Source organism: Neomonachus schauinslandi, chromosome 2 (assembly GCF_002201575.2).
Source record: "Neomonachus schauinslandi chromosome 2, ASM220157v2, whole genome shotgun sequence".
NCBI lineage: Eukaryota > Metazoa > Chordata > Mammalia > Carnivora > Phocidae > Neomonachus > Neomonachus schauinslandi.
Genome location: NC_058404.1, coordinates 144799301 through 144809812, shown reverse-complemented (window position 1 = coordinate 144809812; position 10512 = coordinate 144799301).

Sequence of the window (10512 nt, the reverse complement as noted above, 5' to 3'; positions counted from 1 at the left end):
TTCTCAATGGGGAAAAACTGAGAGCTTTCCCCCTATGGTCAGGAACATGGCAGGGATGTCCACTATCACCACTGCTATTCAACATAGTATTAGAAGTCCTAGCCACAGCAATCACACAACAAAAAGAAATAAAAGGCATCCGAATCAGCAAAGAAGAAGTCAAACTCTCACTCTATGCAGATGATATGATGCTTTATGTGGAAAACCCAAAAGACTCCACCCCAAAACTGCTAGAACTCACACAGGAATTCAGTAAACTGGCAGGTTATAAAATCAATGCACAGAAATCAGTGGCATTCCTATACACCAACAAGAGAAGAAAGAAAATTAAGGAGTCGATCCCATTTACAATTGCACCCAAAACCATAAGATACCTAGGAATAAATCTAACCAAAGAGGCAAAGGATCTATACTCAGAAAACTATAAAATACTCATGAAAGAAATTGAGGAAGACACAAAGAAATGGAAAAATGTTCCATGCTCATGGATTGGAAGAACAAATATTGTGAAGATGTCAATGCTACCTAGAGCAATCTACACATTCAATGCAATCCCCATCAAAATACCATCCACTTTTTTCAAAGAAATGGAACAAATCATCCTAAAATTTGTATGGAACCAGAAAAGACCCTGAATAGCCAGAGGAATGTTGAAAAAGAAAAGCAAAGCTGGCGGCATCACAATTCCGGACTTCAAGCTCTATTACAAAGCTGTCATCATCAAGACTGTATGGGTCTGGCACAAAAACAGACACATAGATCAGTGGAACAGAATAGAGAGCCCAGAAATGGACCCTCAACTCTACGGTCAACTAATCTTTGACAAAGCAGGCAAGAATGTCCAATGGAAAAAAGAGTCTCTTCAACAAATGGTGTTGGGAAAATTGGACAGCCACATGCAGAAGAATGAAACTGGACCATTTCCTTACACCACACACAAAAATAGACTCAAAATGGTTGAAAGACCTCAATGTGAGACAGGAGTCCATCCAAATCCTAAAGGAGAACACAGGCAGCAACCTCTCGACCTCAGCCGCAGCAACTTCTTCCTAGAAACATCACCAAAGGCAAGGGAAGCAAGGGCAAAAATGAACTATTGGGACTTCATCAAGATAAAAAGCTTTTGCGCAGCAAAAGAAACAGTCAACAAAACCAAAAGACAACTGAGAATGGGAGAAGATATTTGCAAATAACATATCAGATAAAGGGTAGTATCCAAAATCTATAAAGAACTTATCAAATTCAACACCCAAAGAACAAAGAATCCAGTCAAGAAATGGGCAGAAGACATGAACAGACATTTTTCCAAAGAAGACATCCTAATGGCCAACAGACACATGAAAAAGTGCTCAACATCGCTCGGCATCAGGGAAATCCAAATCAAAACCTCAATGAGATACCACCTCACACCAGCCAGAATGGCTAAAATTAACAAGTCAGGAAACGACAGATGTTGGCGGGGATGTGGAGAAAGGGGAACCCTCCTACACTGTTGGTGGGAATGCAAGCTGGTGCAACCACTCTGGAAAACAGTATGGAGGTTCCTCAAAAGTTGAAAATAGAGCTACCCTATGACCCAGCAATTGCACTACTGTGTATTTACCCCAAAGATACAAATGTAGGGATCCGAAGGGGTATGTGCACCCCGATGTTTATAGCAACAATGTCCACAATAGCCAAAGTGTGGAAAGAGCCAAGATGTCCATCGACAGATGAATGGATAAAGAAGATGTGGTATATATATACAATGGAATATTATGCAGCCATCAAAAAGAATGAGGTCTTGCCATTTGCAGCAACGTGGATGGCACTGGAGGTATTATGCTGAGCGAAAGAAGTCAATCAGAGAAAGACATGTATCATATGACCTCACTGATATGAGGAATTCTTAATCTCAGGAAACAAACTGGGGGTTGCTAGAGTGGTAGGGGGTGGGAGGGATGGGGTGGCTGGGCGATAGACACTGGGAAGGGTATGTGCTATGGTGAGCGCTGTGAATTGTGCAAGACTGTTGAATCACAGATCTGTACCTCTGAAACAAATAATGCAATATACGTTAAGGAAAAAAAAAAGAAGATAGCAGGAGGGGAAGAATGAAGGGGAGGAAATCGGGGGGGAGATGAACCATGAGAGACGATGGACTCTGAAAAACAAACTGAGGGTTCTAGAGGAGAGGGGGGTGGGAGGATGGGTTAGCCTGGTGATGGGTATTAAAGAGGGCACATTCTGCATGGAGCACTGGGTGTTATGCACAAACAATGAATCATGGAACACTACATCAAAAACTAATGATGTATTGTATGGTGATTAACATAACAATAAAAAATTTTAAAAAATCTTTAGAAAAAAAAAACACTCATCTTAGTTTAATCTCAGGATGGTGGTAGTGTAACTTCTGGTGCTCTGCCCCTCACTTGCCTTAGTTCTCTATTATAGTACACAACGTACTGTAACAGAGATCCTATAATTCTGGGATCTGTTTAACACTTGCTCAAGAGTTTACAACACTTATACATTTTCCCCAAAGGACATGACTTCTTCACAGTCCCTGCAGTTAGTTGTGGGGTTTGGAGATTTTCAGCTACAAATTTAAACATCTAAGTGTGGTCTGCCTTTAGAAAACACTGGACTGAGCCAGACACCCTTGATCCCTTTTTATGATTCTACTCAATATGTTGAGAAACCTCCTACCCTCCCCAGGCAAGTCTTTCCATTTGTAACAGAGCCACCCAGCACTTAACTGTATTCCAGACTAAAAGGAACGGAGTTAATAGACCTGGGAGCCTCTTGGATACCGAAATCAGGAATGGGCCTAATTCCACTGTACTTTCTTGTGTTTGTAATCTAAAGTATTTCTATTAGTTACTTTTATTTTGATATATTTGGAAATATGCTTCAACTACAAAAGAAGAAAGAATGATATTTCATACTTTAATAATTGAATTCTGATACAGGGAAATTAAACTATAAGTGGGAACAACAAAATCACTTAAAGTACTGAATGATATACTACTTCTTCACATCTCTTTCTGAACCTCATTCTGATCAAGTCAATACTATGTTGCCTACTAATACCAAGGATACCATTGCTTTGGATAAAACAATGCCCAAATCTACAGCACACTCCCAGAAGAGAAGAATGGCACCTAGGAGCACACATAAACAGACATATAAACCCTTCCTACACTAAGGCTCTAGGTATGAAAACATAAGTTGGGAGGGAGAGGAGGAGTATGGGAAGAAAGGGTTGCATGTGGCTGCAAAGCTCATTTTTTGCCATTTTACTTTTGGCATGAGTGTGTGTACAGGGGGGAGGGCTCATGTTTGTGCGTTGTTAGGGTGTTGTTACAAGGTAGTCTGCAATGAAATATAATGCCCACGTATTTTCCTTTTAGAGATGGCTTTTAGTTCTGCAAATTCTTTTTAAAGTTCATTGCTCTTAGCTTTGGATTATTCATTCATCATAGCATCAAGCACTATAACCAGATCAATGACTTATTTTATCTGCAGCACTGAGGTGGGGGTGGAGATAGGGCATGGGGAGTGGGGGTAATTTTTATTTGGAAGGAGAGATAGAGGCTCTGGAGGGCAGGATCTGGTCTGCCAGAGAGCAGTGACAAAGCTGTAGATGCAAGGAATTGGTGGTGGGGGGGGGACACCAAAAGGCTTGTAAAGGTAGAAAGGTGAGAAAAAGAAAAATTGTTTAACAATTGTGACTTCGCAGTTTTGCCTGGTGAATTCACAATAATATGTCCAGATTAGTACAAAGATGACCAAACTCCCTATTGATTCATCCGGGTTTTCCCAGTCATGTGAGGTCCCCAACTGGAAGAAGAAAGGGATTCATTTTAAAAAGTTGTGAAAGAGAGAAGTGTATACGTTTCTACACCCCCTCACATACATGAGGGTTTGAGCCAGTTTCCCCTTCATTTTTAATTACCAGTATATTAAAAATTGGGATTTATATCTCCAAATATTTATCTTTTATAATTATCATGTGATATATCAAGAAATGCACAGAAGAAATTGATGGCTCAGAGGAAGAGAAATGAGACAGCTAGTACAGAGTTATCTGCATGATGGGATTAATTACAAGGAGACTTTTGATATAAAGTAAAAGGCTGTAAAAAAAAAATATGTCCTACACTGAGAAGTACATACCTTTAAAGTTAAAAGGATGATTTAACCACCAATTCTTATAAATCTTACCCCTCAATAGCTTTTGGATCCATGCCGGTCACTCTAGCTGCCTTGTCCCTACCCATATATCTGTCACCTGGAATATTATTATAAACCAACTTGGAAGTTATCCTCAGCTATTCTTTTTTCCTCACACATTCCATATCCACTACAGCAGGATATCTTGGTTCACTTTCAAAGTTTAATCATGTGCACTGTTACCCTCCTGGCCTGGGCCACCATCTTCAGCCACTTGAACGACTGTAATGACCTCTTCACTGGTATCCTTAAGCTCACGCATATCTACTCTTGATGCACTCCCAGTAAGGTCCTTTCAAAATATACCAGAGCAGGACTCTCCATCATTAGCTCCGCTCTCTCAGAGTTAATGTCCAAGTTCCTGGAAATGAGTCAGGAGGTTTTGCATGCTGTGTCTTCTGTTCTTTCTCTGGTCACATTTTTGACAGTGTTTTCCCCCTTGCTCGCTCACTCCAGCCACACAGGGCTCCTTACTCTTCCTTAAACATCCAGCCACCACACTTCCATTTTACAACTATTTATTCTGCCTGGAATTCTCTTCCACCAGGTATCTGCTTGGCTAAATCCCTCACTTCCTTGAGATCTTTGCTCACACCTTCCCTTCCCCATGAGGACAACTTCCTCAAGCTGGCTCCTTTGTCCTTTCAACAAATCCCTCTCCATTTTTAAGCACTTCCTTACTTTCTTGTGTAAGCAGTTACTCCAGGCTCCCTCCATACTTTTTCTTCAGCTGCTCTCAAGCCTTGCTTAAAGTGCCGCGCACCTGTGTGATTCACTGTGTGGATCTTGTTGACCATAAAGGATGACATGGGAGAGGAGATGCCCAGCATTCACCCCTCCACTGACATCTGCTCAAGGCAGCAGCTGCCTGTCACAACACTTCACCCAGAATTCCAGATACCCACAGCACCCACATAAACTCCTTAAAATTCCATTACATTCTGGAGCTAATGTTTTATTAAATTAATTTAACAATAAGCACATTCACTTGTGTCCTCTTAAAACTGCGTGGTCTCCTGTCATCTTGGATCATATCCTTTCACATTTGAAGCCCCAGATTTGGGTATAGTTTCCAGCACTTATTGGCTGTTTGATAAATATTTGATCTAGGAAAGGAAGGAAGGGCCATAAATTATCCATTCTATCAACAATTCAGATAAGAAAAATATGGAATGATATACTCCGCAGAAATCCTGTGGCCAGTGCCTGGCAAGTTGCAGGTATATTGCAAGAGTAGCCAAAGTAAAAGCTGAAGAGTTTTCTGCAATCTGCTAGTTCTGAGATACAAGCAGCAGGATTTTTTGTGCATGGTTTATTGTATTTTCAATATTCCCATTGACAACATAATAAACCGGTTAAAAAAATTACGAGGAGGCATATTTGATGTTACTCCTGCTCAATCTCAAATTTTGGAGTTTCAAGAAAATTATTTTAAAGTGTAATGCTAAATTGAATTTTCCCCATTGAATCAGTACAAAGTAAATGACTGTCAAGAAATCATGTGTAACTACTAAATGAAAACCACAAAACCAACTGATGAATTCTGAGCAGGAAGTACAAAATCCAAGAATATGCTTAGTGTGTTTATATTAAGTCAATGACTGATGAAACATTGATGCACTTTTATACAAACTAAAACAATGTTACAAATAAATGTGACCAGAGAAAGAACAGAAGACACAGCATGGCTTTGGAAAATAGCTACACTTCTAACTGTAAGAATAAAGCAAAGTTTAGGATTGTAATTAACTCTGGAAGCAGAGGAACAGAATAGTGGAGGAACGTAGATATATTTGATAATAGTGATAAAGCTCTAGATCTGATGCTCATGGTGTGCAATCATGAGTGTGTGTTTTGATTATGGTTTTCATTATGCTTTAAACTTTATATCTTTGGTAAGTGTTTTTGTTTTGCATGTATCAATTATTACATACATAATAAAATAGTACATAGTCAGCATTTTGAAAACCACTGATCTAGTATACTAAGCCTTTGGTTTTCTCATATGTCAAATGGGGATAATAATCCTCATTAAATTGTGTTTAAAATTCAATGAAATAATATTAAAAATCTGCAACATAGTGCCTGGCATATATGCATATATTATTAACTCTATAGGTATATAAGTGACCATTTATGCTAAACTTTGTTCAAATTTTTAGTTTTTAAAAGTGCAATTTAGTTTTTGGTAAGTTTCAAAATATCATGTATAATAAATATTGCATTTGAATCCATCTTGAATTGTTTTAGGCATATAACTACTTGATGAAAGTGACTATCTTAATAACACATTTATCTTCGAAAAGAAGCACTGAACAGCCTTCTCTAAAATGCGGGAAGAATATCAAAATATGCCCTCCATCTAGTGTTACTGCTGTCCTGGTGGCTAGCTGCAAAAGTCCTTGCCACAAATTAACTGACAATAGAATCAACAATTCACGTAAAACATTAAGCTGGAGATTTTGGACATAAGATGAGTCACATATGATTATGAATTGTGATTTATCCACACTACAGTTAGACTGTCTAATTTTACCTTCTTACTTAAAAGACAGATGCAGGAAAGACTTTGCTAGAGTAAGTTCTACAATTCTGTCTTATTTCTACATCTGTTCCTGAGATAAAAATCAAATATGTGTGGAAAATCAAATATGAGTGGACACAATCAAAACAAGTCTCTCTCATTTACTTTGAAAAGTCTGTGAATTCACTCAAAATGTAATTATCTATATTTTGGCTAACTATATACTCAGATAAATAAGCTAAAAATTAAATTAAATTAAATTAATAAAGAAATAAGTAAGAGAAAAATATACATATACTCAGACCATCCAGTTGAATTCCAGGCTGCACTCTTTCAAGCAATGCTGGGCTGTCCACCCTTCTGACCACCTCTCCGTCTGCAAAAACAAACATGGAAGATATCCCACCATTTAAAGCTGGTTTTTGAGGCTCAATTCAGAATCAGTTGAGAAAAATCAGCACGGATATATTTAGATCTTTCCATTGAAGATGAAATTAATTATTGTCATCATCCCAGGATACCGTGAGTCAAAGCAGTGATGGTAATGAAAGGCACTATTACATCCTTACCATGTTCCAGGCAAAATGTTCAGCACTTTACATATGATCTCCTTTAATTCTCACAAAAACCTTCATGAAGGAAGTATGATTACCTGGAAGTGACTTACCCAAGCTACACTGCTATTACATTCAACTTGAATACCAAACCTCCAACTCTAGCGCTAAGACTCTTAACCACTAATACTACCATATGGTGGTTCTTATATGCTCAGTTCCACCATATTAATTCTTTCACCATTTATTCAAATATTATGTATCAGTTGCAATCAATGGCCAAGCATTTCTTCTAGCATTACATTACCTAGCCTGGAAAGAATTTTTCATTGTCTGAAAGGAAATTTTTGAGGCTCCATTTGAAGACTTCAAAGATTCTGAGATAAGAGAAAGAAATAATGAATCAGTCATGATATGACAAAACCTTTAATCTGACAGGATCTTTCTTGACAGGATCTTTGAGAATGTACAATCTGTAGTTTTGCTCTGTGTTCCAGGTAGAAGAGGAGGAAAGGGTTCTGAAACTGTTTTGTAAGTACTCAGGTAAAGCCAAGAAATGAGTAATTGTTAACTAACTAATTTATAAAAGAGAGAAAAGGTAAAGATTAGAGATTTTTCTCAGCCCAGCATGCTAGGCCATGTACTATTTGAAGGGTTCAACGTTAATAGGATGATTTATTTACCTCTTTTATTGAGACTAATCTTGAAGAAAAATGTCTAGACATATTTAACAGCTCTCTTGCCCATTTAAAACCTGTGAAGCTTGCTTTTCTCTCTTCTAGCCAAATGCACAACTGATTATTAAGTGGACCATCTGCACTTTGGATTATTATCACCACGGATTTTTGCTGCAGTGTCTTCTTGCCACCTGATTCATTTTCAATGAGTACAGAGCCAAGAGGGCTAAGGATGTGGGGCCACCTGGTGACGGATGAAGAAAAGTCCTGGAAACTGAACCCTGGGATTACAATTTTGGTTTCCATTTCTAAATCATTAATTTTCAACAAATACCTTTTGCAAAAGGGTATCCTATGGCAATAGCTGATTTTTGCTAATGAAGGGATGGTTACCAGTATCACCATATACTCAGTGACACTACTGACTTGTTTCTATGTGCCAGCCACTGCCATAAGCCTTCGGCACATACTATATCATTTAATGCTCAGAGAGATCCTATTAAGTAAGTGCCATCAGATCTCCATTTTACAGACGAGGCAACTGAGATTTAGAAGAAATAAGTAATTCATTTAAGTTCATGAAGAGAGCAAGTGTGATCTTAGGAAGCCTCAAAATATTCTGCTTGAAAATGTGGAAAGCAATGGGTTTTTGGGGTGCCTGGGTGGCTCAGTCATTAAGCGTCTGCCTTCGGCTCAGGTCATGATCCCAGGGTCCTGGGATCGAGCCCTGCATCGGGCTCTCTGCTCGGCCAGGAGCCTGCTTCTCCCTCTCCCACTCCCCCTGCTTGTGTTCCCTCTCTAGCTGTCTCTCTCTCTCTCTGTCAAATAAATAAAATAAAATCTTAAAAAAAAAAAAAGAAAAGAATTGGGTTTTTTATTGTTATGTTAATCATCATACATTACATCATTAGTTTTTGATGTAGTGTTCCATGATTCATTGTTTGCGTATAGCACCCAGTGCTCCATTCAGTACATGCCCTCTTTAATACCCATCACCAGGCTAACCCATCCCCCCACCCTCTGGAACACTCAGTTTGTTTCTCAGAGTCCGTAGTCTCTCATGGTTCGTCTCTCCCACCGATTTCCCTCCCTTCATTTCTCCCTTCCTACTATCTTCTTCTTCTTTTTAACATATAGTGTATTATTTGTTTCAGGGGTACAGGTCTGTGATTCATCAGTCTACACAATTCACAGTGCTCACCATAGCACATACCCTCCCCAGTGTCTATCACCCAGCCACCCCATCCCTCCCACCCCCCACCACTCCAGCAACCCTCAGTTTGTTTCCTGAGATTAAGAATTCCTCATATCAGTGAGGTCATATGATACTTGTCTTTCTCTGATTGACTTATTTTGCTCAGCATAATACCCTCCAGTTCCATCTATGTCATTGCAAATGGCAAGATTTCATTCCTTTTGATGGCTGCGTGATATTCCATTGTATATATACACCACATCTTCTTTATCCATTCATCTGTTGATGGACATCTTGGCTCTTTCCATACTTTGGCTATTGTGGACATTGCTGCTATAAATATCGGGGTGCATGTACCCCTTTGGATCACTACATTTGTATCTCTGGGGTAAACACCCAGTAGTGCAATTGCTGGGTCGTAGGGCAGTTCTATTTTCAATTTTTGAGGAACCTCCATACTGTTTTCCAGAGTGGTTGCACCAGCTTGCATTCCCACCAGCAGTGTAGGAGGATTCCCCTTTCTCTGCATCCTCCCCAACACCTGTTGTTTCCTGACTTGTTAATTTTAGCCATTCTGACTGGTGTGAGGTGGTATCTCATTGAGGTTTTGATTTGGATTTCCCTGATGCCGAGCAATGTTGAGCACTTTTTCATGTGTCTGTTGGCCATTAGGATGTCTTCTTTGGAAAAATGTCTGTTCATGTCTTCTGCCCATTTCTTGATTGGATCATTTGTTCTTTGGGTGTTGAGTTTGATAAAAAAAAAGTGGATGGTATTTTGATGGGGATTGCATTAAATGTGTAGACTGCTCTAGGTAACACTGACATCTTCACAATATTTGTTCTTCCAATCCATGAGCATGGAAAGTTTTTCCATTTCTTTGAGTCTTCCTCAATTTCTTTCATGAGTATTTTATAGTTTTCTGAGTACAGCTCCTTTGCCTCTTTGGTTAGATTTATTCCTAGGTATTTATGGTTTTGGGTGCAATTGTAAATGGGATCGACTCCTCAAGTTCTCTTTCTTCTGTCTTGTTGTTGGTGTATAGGAATGCCACTGATTTCTGTGCATTGATTTTATAACCTGCCACTTTACTGAATTCCTGTGTGAGTTCTAGAAGTTTTGGAGTGGAGTCTTTTGGGTTTTCCACATAAAGCATCATATCATCTGCAAAGAGTGAGAGTTTGACTTCTTCTTTGCTGATTCAGATGCCTTTTATTTCTTTTTGTTGTGTGATTGCTGTGGCTAGGACTTCTAATACTATGTTGAATAGCAGTGGTGATAGTGGACATCCCTGCCGTGTTCCTGACCATAGGGGGAAAGCTCTCAGTTTTTCCCCATTGAGAA